Consider the following 12,227-nt stretch of genomic DNA (forward strand, 5'->3'; position numbering starts at 1 on the left):
AACAGAAAAACCTACTAAAGCATCCCTAAATTGTAGGCTTGCCAAAGTGTCAGTATGGCATCAGGCAGAATTACAAGAGCATACGAATTTAGCTGATATTCTGCTTGTCATTAAATGTAAGAAGTATAGTTGGGTAACTAAGGTGAGTGCATGGGTATGAATGAAAGGCAAGCACAGTGGCGGCAGAAGATTAGGTGGGGTAATGAAATAAGTAAATTTGCAGGCATACTATGGAGCTAAATTCGTATGCTCTTGTAATTCTGCCTGATGCCATACTGACACTTTGGCAAGCCTACAATTTAGGGATGCTTTAGTAGGTTTAGTAGGCTAGCGAAGACCGTGGTCCCACGACACGCAACATGCCTTTATCCTGTAGTATACATTACATGGTGTTTTGATGATGATGACGGTCCACTCAATGGCGATACACGCCCATGGAGATGTTGTAAATTAAACGTGGCGTCGACGCTCCGCCAGTGTCGCTTCTTCAGAAACTGGGTTATTTTGAGCCGAGCAACAAACCTAGCCAGCACTAATTATATTCTCTCAAGGGTTGCGGGAAGGCAAGCACTGGGAGTATTATGTGCGTTAAACGTTTACAACCCATGGTAAAAAGAACGCCTTCTCTAGCATGTATATCCACGACCAACCTCCACATGTTGTCTGAGCTGCTTTAATAGGCCGCGCTGCACTTTTTCTCGCAGAACATGCTCAAGAGTAACAAAAATGTGTAAAGATGTGTGCACACATGGCAAATCAAGAGCTCAATCGGAAACACCAAGAGAACTGCCAAGTTAGCGTATTGCAGCGGCCGTGTTATGAGACGGTGTCGCCTCATCGGGTAGCCAGTCATAGCACCCGGATACGGACTGCAAAAACAACTCGATCACGCAATACGACAAACGAAACAACAGCGCAAGATTAAGGGAACGGTCGACGGGCGCTGATTGGCAACTCAAGTCGGGCGAGAGCGCCCCCCGTCGCTTCACTTGATCTTTTGTCCCGTTTTGCGCTGTTCGGCGCATTATGTCGTCATACCGACAAGCCCGGGTAACAATTGTTTTGTAAATCCCGATGCTCACCCTTTCCATTTCTTCCTATATCCGATAGCACAGATGAAGTCTTTAGACGACCCCATTATGCAACTAACCAGGGGAAAAATCCTTTGTGGACGAGACGCGCTGCTTGAGGACTTGAAGAAGCCAGCATTGAGGAGACGTGCGCGTTACATACGAAGACCTCAAAACATTGTCGCTTTGCAAACGATGGTCGAGTAGGTTAACTACGTGGTACCAATTAAAACAAGTTAACGAGAATCTGCGCTACTTAACTCAGAAAGAAGGCGTTCGTGGCTGCACTAAGATACAGACATGCCTTTGTGGCGGATGGCCTCACATCTATGGTATGTGCTGCCGTCCGGTGCATCTAATGCACACCTACATAATCCAGAGCAGCCTACGATATTTAGCTGCATGCTCTTGCATCTCTGAGGCCATAAATCCACCTATTACTGTTGTGGCATCTATCGGAAAGCAATTGAAACAATAGGTGACGTGCGACGCTGACTGTTCCGCAGTTTCCCCGCACAGTGGCGTCGATTTGCCTATTTTGTTAAGGTGCTGTGGAACAGATAAGTGAGATAAACATAGCGTATCGTCCGTTACCAAAAAACACACTGCGTCGATCGTCATAAGAAAACGTACTTACGGTGTGGTTAAATAATGTCACCAATAACGTGAACCATCACCGCAGTCATAGCTTAGTGAGTAGGACGCCCGGCTCGGCTGCGAGAGGTGCGTGGTTCAATCCCCACCGCCGGGCACCCACCAGTTATACAAGGGTACAAGCAGCCCCGGCCTGGCGTCCGACTTTCTAGGGGGCACTGCTTGGGAGAGGTGCGCATAGACCGCAAAGCTTGCTGTGCAAAAACCAAGCCAAACAAAACCCACAAACATATCAAACAACCCCTGTTCGTAGCAGTTGCGTCGGTTACGGGCTCTGCTCGCAAGCCTCCCTTTGTTTTTCAATTAGGAATGCCGAGGGACCGAACGGTGTACGTGCGAATAATATATATAGATGTGTGACAATGGCCTGCTCCGGACCACCGTCAGATACACTTCCCTCCTGAAATATCAGTACGTCTGTCGAGCGAACTCCTTAACACTTCGCAATGGGGTGAACGGGCTTTTAATCATGGATCTGGGACCCTAAAGGAGTGACTGCGACGTAATTCTAACGCATTTCTCTCGTATTGACCACTCCATCGCCACCGAATTTTTTTCCTGCGCACAGGGGCACCAAATATTTTAAAGCTTACTATAAGGGGTCTTGTGTTGCGGGACAGTTCTGTCCTAAGAATGCTAGTCAAAAAAAAAGAAGGAATATCTGTTAGTGAATGCAGGAAGCTTTATGCCGCCTCCTACTCGAAATTAGACCATCCACGACTTCGACCCGACCGTCGCAACTCGGAAGGTGAACCTAAATGAACTGGGCGAACTTGTATCCAGAGTGGCTGAATGCTACCCGTAGCAAAGTGTAACTAACACTAGCCTATCGAGCTGAGTACTTAACATTGTAACTCCCTGACCAAAGACTTGGTAATACACGCAGGAGTGGGATGTGAGGATGATCGCCCGCAATCACCGGCGCAGCCCACCCTAGTCAGTGTGCAATCGTAAAGATGGCGCAGCATGTCCACTTATTTGCTTTCGTTTTCATTCGTTCTTCGCACTTTCTCTCCTAGGGAATACTCTCGCCCATCCCGCCGTCGGGTTGGTTGAGCGTTGCTGTTTTCATGTTTCTTTTATTGCATTTTATTTTTTTCGTGCGTTCATCGCTGTTTAATTAAACTGGATTGTTTCTCTACACGAGGCCTCTCTTCAGCCAGATTTGAAGAGGCGACGGAAAAAGGTAACTAATTTAAATTGCTTCATTCAGCACTCTTATTCATTATAGTTGCCTATTACTGCCCCACGAAAGCAATGGAGGAACTCCTCAAAAATAATCTATTCTTTTACGTTACCTTCCTCCGCTCTTTTACTAACATTGCACAGATACAGAAAACAGAACGAGCTGGCCTGGCTCTTTCAGTGCATTCTCTGCAACACATGAGGCAGTGTTTGTACTCGTAAGAATTGCTTGTCAAAATTATCTTCGGTAATCTTTTCTTATTTTCTTGTGAAGGCATCAGCAGCGACACTGAAAATGCGCTGGATGTGCTCGCTGGAGAGACAGACGGCGTTCTAATCTGCTGACACAATGCACGCAACGTTGTTGTTACTCAATGCCACCATGCTTGCGTTTGGGTCGTCTATCGACAAGAACGGCACCGAGAGAGGCGCTGCTGCGCCGGCGTCGGTATCTGTACAGGAAAAACATTGATTCACAGTGGAGGAAAAGAACTAGGAAGCTTACCAGCAAGTATGCGGCCTGTAGGGTGGACAACACAACAACAAAGGTCAAGCGGAAAGTCAGAGAAGCTGAATTAATCACATGGGTGGCGGCAATAGAAAAGAAACCTGCCATGAGTAACTACTTAAGAGGAAAAAACGAAATCAGGAAAGACACCATTTATGATAACTCAAAGGGAAGCTCATTACTTTTCGAAGCGAGATCAGGATGCCTTAGAACACGCACCTATAAAGCGAGATATAAGAAGGAAGAAGAAGCATGTGCTTGCTGTGGTAAAGCTAGGGAAACTACGGAGCATGTTTTATTAGAATGTGAAGACGTCTACCCAGCGGTCGATTTAGGCACCACTAGCCTCCTTGAAGCCCTTGGGTTCAGAAGGAGCAGTGGTAAAGCAAACATGTCCGCAATAGACATTAGTAAGAGGCGACTGGAGGATTGGTGGAGGAAAAGTAGGGAAACGACAAAAGACGGAGACGTACAAAAGCACAGTTCACAATAGGGGATCAGAAAATTTGGGCATGGTAGTTCATAGTGTTTTTTTGTCTTTTTTTCATTGTTTAACCTACGTAGAATATTAGGCAGTATAGTAGCAAGAGCTTGGTGGCGCAACCCACCGCCCCGTTCCAAAGGGGACGCTCATAACATCCATCCATCCATGAGAGGGCCGCATGCGCGGCAAAATTCAACAAGCGGGTAGTACGCCTCTCCCATGTCTCGTTCGCACCACCTTGCTTGCATGCTGCACTGCGCGTGTTTGGGCACGTTTCGTACCGAGCGCGGTGTGTGCCTACGTGTGTGTGCGTAGTCGAGGCTGAAGAAGCGGCCGTCGCTCTAGCGCCAGCGGAGGGCTATCGGACTAGGCGGTCCTTAACAATCCTAACCGACTCCCAAACAGCATGCCGAAACTACATGTTCGGTAGAATAGGTCACAGAGCGCTCCGCATACTCCGCTTTGAAGATCCCCACACACAAAACCCAGAAAAAGAACAACCAATTAGACACAAGATAATGTGGACGCCGGGTCACACGGACGTGGAAGGCAACCGTGAGGTCGACAGGGTAGCTCGAGGATACACTGCATACCGAGCACCCTCCGCCAATGACCTCGAGGAAACCGATCCAGTCCCTAGAGAATATTCGGCTATCCTAAACCACTATAAGGGCAGCAGGAAGCGGTACCCCTCGCCGCATAGCTCTCTCACTAGAGAGGACTCCATAGCTTGGAGGCTGCTACAGGCGGGTGCATATCCGAACTTAAACACCCTCAGCAAAATACAACCCACATAGTACACTGACAAATGCCCATGGTGCCAGGAAGCACCCACGCTCTACCATATAACGTGGGCTTGCCAGAAAACAAATGCGGCGCCAATATTACCAAACCCGAGTGCGGAGCAATGGGAAGGAATGCTCTCCAGCGACCGTCAGGACGTCCAACTAGGGCTGACCCGACGGGCCCAGCTGACAGCGGCATCCAGCGGAGCTCTGGACTAGGGGCACACGGCCATTGCCAAGAAGATGGACGACACCATCTTACTCCGGGAAATTCATAAAACTTTCTAGAGCTCAATAAACGTTTTTCCTCCTCCTCCTAGGGGAAAACTCGGAGTGCTGCGGCGAGCGCTTGAGTCAGGCGGCAGCAGCAGCTCGCGCAGGCGCTCGAGGGGCGGGCTCTTGAACGGCGTCGTCTGCTACGGTGGCGCGCGCTGGCCGCATTGTCGGGAAGCGTTCTACCACGGCCGCTGGACAAGAAAAGTTCGTGGCGCTTTCTCTGACGCCCAACATTGTTGAAAATTAGCGGCCGTGGTTCTACTCTCAGTTGCAGTGCGCCGATCTCTTCGTTACTGCGTCAAATGAGCTGGTATTCTTTACTAAGCGTTGTGCGACACCCACTGATACGCCTCGAAGGTAAGTTCATCGCTGAAAGGTGTAGGGCAGTCATAGACGACGTACTGATTCCATACATTCTCAACGGCCCGTTCCTGGAAGGCGACTATACATTCTAACTCGATAGGCCGCTGATCCACACTGCTTGTGTTGTGCAAGAACTGCTGGAAGAGCGCGCCGTCACTATCTTGGAGTGGCCGCCTCCAAGATCGTGACGGGGCTCGTTGTCTGGGGCTCGATGTCTGGGGCTCGTTGAAAGTATCGCTGGCTCACCATCCCCTCTATCAGTCGCCCGAGGACAGGCTTCGATCCACCATCGTCAGCGACTGAGACGTGCTGCGAATGAACACATCTCTGATCAAGTCATTCTACACTTCACTGCCTTCCAGGATGAGCGCTGTCATCGCTGCCGCTGGGGACATGACGAGATACTAACTGAAGTTCGGAGCGTGACGTGTCCATTTCCCCGCCGGCGGGCAGGGTCTGTCTGGTGTAGTGAATGATTGTCGAGAAAAATCACTTCCAGCTCATTGTGTTAACCTAATACATTATTTTAATCGTATCCGTTTGTTTCTTCGTGTTCGACCCCCATAGTTATAATTGTTGAGTGCTTTGTTTTCCTTTCGAGTCAAATAAAGATTGAGCACGTTGCGCGCACATCTTGGTGCGTCTTGGTGCTGCTTATTACGGTAGCACACACAGTGAAGAAATATACGTGCACGCTCTCAGTACTTCGGCCTTTCGAAAGAACAAACGAAGCATGCTGTCAAAAGAAGTTTGTGGAACTCCATTATCGCCAATGAAGGCTCAGAGTTTGGCGTCGCACAACGTTTAGTAAATAATATCAGCTCAGTTCCCGCAGTACCGATGAAATCGGTGCACTGCCCCTGACAGTAGCACGCTTCCCGACAAAGCGGCCAGCGCGCGCCGCCGTAGCAGACGACGCAGATCACGACTCCGCCCCTCGAGCGTCTGCTCCTGCTCGAGCTGCTGCCGCCGCACGACTCCATTGCTTGCCGCATCGCGATCCCATACGTTGCGAGTTCTCCCCTAAGTGTGAAACAGAGTGTACACGCTTCTATTTGCCTTTAAGAAGATCGGTACGCTTGACGATTGTTTTTATGGCTGCCATGCGGCCAAAGGGCAGCGTCTGCTTAGCCATGTAAGTGACGCTGAACAGGTAACTGGAAACGACATCGTATGTGCCGCCGGAAAAATCTTCGGCACGTACGATGCGGCACATACATACGGCACATATGAGCTAAAGTCATTTTTACAGTTTCTCACAAAATGTTTGCTACAAATCCGTGTTGTCTGTGATGGCGACAACGGACTTGCATCGACACTGTGCGGAAATAAACAAAATATATCGCTGCATAGCACAAGCACGACATGCGCACACAACTTTAACTAGTACGTCCCCTACACTATAGAATAGAGGCAGCAATATAAATAGCTTGGCCATTTTTTTACTGTGCTCAAGAGACGGAAGTTGAAAGTATTAGTAATCATTCCTGCTTCAGCAATGCCAGCGTGACCAAGACGCGGGCGTGTATCGTCCAGTAATTCAATCGATCGGTGCAGTGGTGATGCGGGAATGAACTCCGGGTCATGTTCAATGCATCGTGCACATATTCAGTTTCTCGGCACGCGTGAACTTCAGCCACTGCTAGCGCATACAACAGAAGTGGTTTCCATTTTTGAGCAGTGCACACACAAACGAAACACCAAAAAGAAGACAGGACAAGCGCTGGTCGAACAACTGAAAGTTTTTATATGAATAAAATGATTATATACCCAATAATTATTAAATTTATGTGGGTTGATGATGTGTGGTGTCTTATGCGGCAAGGGCCAGGTATGGCCAAAGAGCGCCATTCATGTGGGTTACATATCAAAACCGTCATACACTCAGGAGTGATCAATGAACGAGCTCGCTTCGTTTGCCAGTTGTTTACTTCGTTCGGCGCACCGCAGTAATCCATGCCTGTCGTCTGCTTTTTTCTTAGCATTTTCTTGTGAATCGCCAGAATTTCACTGGTGGCATCAACCCTCTCGTATTTACGCTCCTCTCGTGACAGTTAACAAACAATAATAATTTCCGGTCATCGGAAGAGGCGCCGTAGCAAACAACAGATGTTTCGCGCGCAGCGCGAACTGAACGCGGGCGCGACCGGCAAGAGAAGCGGTGGCGCAAACCTACACCCGTTGGAGGTGAAATCGTTCCGCCAGGGGAGAAACGAGCGCTGGCGTGTAGGATGAAACTTGGCGTGCGGACGTCCATAAGCTCAGCGCCTCATTATTACTGGGGCTCGAAGAAGGTGCACCCAGAAGGGTCAGCAAAAAAACAAACAAAACTAAAGCTATAACAACTTCACTGTGTGATTTCCTGACATTAACGTCCCAAGTGGCCATGACTATTCAGAAATACCAATAATGGTTCACCTTGTTGCCACTACGTGGTGGAGCGTTATAAGATCAGGCAACAAATACTGAGCGTCCGGGCTCGCCTGTCTGAACATGCGCATGCGCAAGACTGCAGCGTGGGGTGACTTGAGGCCTGTGCTGTACTTCCTACCACCTTCATGTTCCCAAAGTGCGTAACTTGCGACAGATTAAGAAGTGCATAATGAACAACGCAAGAACAGCTTGTCTCGTCAGTCAGTAACTGGTTACCTGCAATCTTTATTTAAAGAAATAATTGAATAAGAGGAAGTAACTGGCCAATTACAGAAATACTAAAAATTAAAATTGAGTATAAGTAATTAGTTTTCTCTAATTAGTTTCATACGTCTGCTTCAAGCCTACCTTCCCCATCAGTATCACTGTGATTTAGAACATTGTTTAAACAAGTGAAAAATGGGCGCATTCCCTATCTGATTGCAATAGTTATGGAAGCTGTTCCGCGGATGTGAGTACATCAAGAATTTTAATGAAGACTTTACTCGAGATAAGAATAGCTCAATGTGGCGCCTCGTGTGCTCATTCCCTCGTTGTCTACCACGCCAAGGTTTGGCTTATCGTGTGTCTTTCGCGGTAAACTGGGCCGATCCTGAAGATCATGCGAACGAATCAAGGCAGATCCCTTAGGATGCACCAGTACACGATATGCATCCTCGCAAGATTTTTAAGCTCATTTGTATGAGGGTGAATCAGAAAGTATTTGCCCCTTCTATATTAGCCAAAATAAGGTACAAAGAGGTAATTACATATATAACGTAGTATACTACATACCCTACACTATTTTTCCGCATAGTCCCCACGCCGGTTTAGATAATTGTCCCATCGCAGCACTATAAGCTTGAGATGCCCCTGTCGTCAGTCAGCAACGCGCGCGGCCTCCCCGAACGCTCATGTCATGCAAGTCTCGACGGCCTTTCGCGAACTCACAGCGCCACCACATCACACTTCACAAAGCGAGGCACTTTTCCCCATAAGTGGGCTGCATCACCCTGTAGATTACAATGGACGTTCGTCTCTGGCTTCATAGAAAACGAATCACAGTTCGTTGCTCCTACGCCGTGGACGTGTGAATCACAACCGCCATCTTCAACAACAGACAGCAGTACCGTGCCGCAGAGCTACCGGCAGATAAGACCGGGCCGGTCCAAGATAGGTCCACCGCTGGGAATGGATATGCTGACTTCGCATTTACAGCCGTAATTTGGCTAAAAAAGTCGCAGTTTCGCCCGAAAGGCGAAGCATCTATTGCGATAGCAAATTAGTAGACACCTATATGAAGTATGGATAGTAGATTTATAGGCCCTGCAAACTTGGAAACATTCGCTTAATAACTGAATTAACAATCATAGTGTCAGCTCGCACAAACAAGCATGAACACATCACACTCGATGAGCGCAGACATTCGCTGTCAAACGCTGGTGTGAGCAAGCGCGGCCGCAGCAAGCCAAGTGACCTTCGTGCCGTCTATCGCTTCAACGCAAGAGCGGCTTGAACACAGCGCTCACATAGGTGTGAGCGGTCTTCAGGCCCGACGGAGGCGACCGCACGCGGCCTTGCAAAGTACGCACTTGTTGGCGGAGTGGCAGCCGCCCCCTTGTCCCGCACGGTGCCTCGTTGCTTTCCTCGACACAAGGCGCGCGAGATTGATCCGCGATCGTGCAACGATTGAGTTGCTGCCGGAGCGCCGCACCCCCCTCCCACCCGCCTATCCCCCCACGGTCTTTCGCGCGACGGAAGAGGCTCGCTTGCTCTCCGGCAAATTGAGCCACGAACGTCGGCTTCCCTCCCGTGCTTTCACTCTCACATACATCATTCGTCGCGCGGCGATGGCATCATCCCCCTTGGACTTTACACGGAACCTCACGGCAGCGGCGATGGCAAAAATGCGCCTGGAGTCTCCATATAATTGCTGTCGAAATAAAAAAAATAAGGGCAAAGACTTTCTGATTCGCCCTAGTAACACGGACCACACAAATTCCGCCCCTTCAAACAAGGCGATACATTATCTAAACCCGACTGCGAGCTACGGCACGTGAAGTCTTACACATTTAGCAATACACTATTAGCCCCGAGAAGTATGAGTGGCTCCCTCTGGTGTATAACGTAAGCTGGGAGACTCCGCGTCGGCGCTGTGCCCGCCAGCCGCCTGGTCATAACTGAAGGCTGCTTGACGCGGCCGGTCGAGCTCCGCCGATCAAGTTAATATAAAATTCTGAGGCCATAAGTATTTGTGTATGGAAGGAGTCGCCGGCGTGCGGGACCTCGAAACTATGTTTTGTGCTTACTGCTCATCGAATCGGCCTACGCGGCTACCAATGCACAATACATCATCAGCGATTCAAAAACGGCCATTCGCAACTACACAAGAGGACTGATAGCGCACCAAGTGCAGAAGATATTCTCTGGCACTCCTCCCTCAAGGCAACACCGCGTACAGGTCATCTGGGCCCCTGGTCCCTCGGGTCTGGCTGGAGACGAAGCCGCCCATGATGCCGCCCGAGCTCTCGCACACCGGGCACATCATCCTTCTCCTGAGTCTTCCGATCCTGACGAGCCCTCTGTTCTGCATCGCGGTGACGCGCGGGACCGAATGGTCACGTTCAGAGAAATTCTCCTCCACTGCCGCAGAGAGCGGGTACGCTACCCCCCAGCACACAAAACACCGAATAAATCTCAATCCACCACTTGGCGACTCCTTCAGACGCGAACTTTCCCGAACCCCTTGCTATACAACAGCATTTCCCCCGATGCATACTTGCCACTCTGCAAAGCGTGCGAGGCCCGCGCTGACCTCGATCACATTATCTGGCAATGCCCCAAAGCCTCACCCACCAACACCCTACTGCACTAACACACGCATAATAACTACGTCCGAGCAGTTGGAGACATTTCTGCTGAGCTTGGACCAAGAGGAGCAGCTCTGGGCCGTCCGGAACACCGAAGACGCCTCTAGAAAGCAAGGACTGGCCGCCGTCTGAGGAAGGGGGGGACGTGGGATTAGTCTTTCGACCCCCGCCACCCCTGGACCCCATCAAGGACATAACAAGTTTTATCTCTATCTATCTCGAATCGCTTGTTTCCTGTTACCGCGTACATGTTGGTGTGCGTGGTCGTTAAGAACAATTTGTTCACTGGTGTGAGGTGTTACGACTTTGCACCGCTGCCAAGACTATTACGACTTAGAGGTGGTCCCGTAGCGCTCGTCACCCGTTTCGTGACAGAGCGTTGGTAGCGAAGACTCCGAGTCAGGCGTCGGGGAGAATAACGAAAAGGACTTTATACATTATATACAGGTCATTATATACAGGTCATTATATAGGACAAGATCGGATCGGCACGGGGGCCGAGATCTCACAGCAAACGCGACTGTTCCCGCACGGCGACGTCCGGCGAGATCGCGTGACACATCTCACTCCACTCGAGAGCGGCACTCAGCTCCCGGTGGGTCAGCGCATCCGGTTTTCCAGGCGGCCGCGTCGCGCCTTAGAATGCCCCGAGAAACCATTGTCACTCAAACGGCCCAATACACAGCCAGCACTCGACGGTCGTCCGAGAGGTCCAACCAGAGACCACACTGGTCACCCGGTTTAATGTTGGCGCGCGCGGTGACCTCCAGGCAAAAGGAGGTGCGGCGCCGGGCTGTCTAGCACTTGGTTGCACGTTTGGACATGTCGCTCGCCGAGGCTTCTCCGCAGGACACCGCTGCCTGACGGCTCAGCATCTCGACTTGTCAAGGGAGAATTAGGGTGCTGTGCCTTTCGGAGCACCTCCGGGTTTGTCCAAAGGGCGCTCGCAGGATAAATTCTGCATCTTGTAGATTCGGAATCCGGGCTGGTGATAATGGCACAACAGCATCCCCGCCATCAGATAAGGCGCCGAGAAGACGAGCTGCCTCCACGTGGCTCGGATGCCAGGCACGCACGTTCGTCAGGCTCGTCCAAGTTCACGTCCAGTGTCTGGACGCCAGGTAACTTCACGTGTCCAGGTCCCACTCGCCAGGACAGGAGGGCTGCTCACCGCGTTGTCGCCAAGGCACCTCGAGCAGCTCCGCTCGGGTTGTTCCTAAGCCCTTGCTTCTCGCCACTGGTCCCGGTTGGTCGTTCTGAAGCTTGCAAAACCGACCGGCAAAAGGCAACACCCAACGCGAACAAGTGCCCTCTGTCTCCCGTCAAACACCAGACAAGGCCGTACTTCAAATCAACCTAACTAAAATGCTATCCCCCTTTTTGCTCCCGCTGCAACAAGAGGCAGGCGTACGACCTGGTACACAAGGCTCAAACAACCAGTTTTCAAATTAACAACACACCAAAATATCAGGAACAATTTATAATCAGCAATAAGAATGACAAATGGAATGGTCTCCTTGAAATCACTTGGACCGAAAACATACTACTGAGGAAGCAAGTGAGGTCATTCATTTTTCCTGGTGATATTTTCGCGGAATCAGAAGCTGCTTATATTTGCGA

This window comes from Dermacentor albipictus, unplaced genomic scaffold (genome assembly GCF_038994185.2).
Source record: "Dermacentor albipictus isolate Rhodes 1998 colony unplaced genomic scaffold, USDA_Dalb.pri_finalv2 scaffold_25, whole genome shotgun sequence".
In the NCBI taxonomy this organism is placed as follows: domain Eukaryota; kingdom Metazoa; phylum Arthropoda; class Arachnida; order Ixodida; family Ixodidae; genus Dermacentor; species Dermacentor albipictus.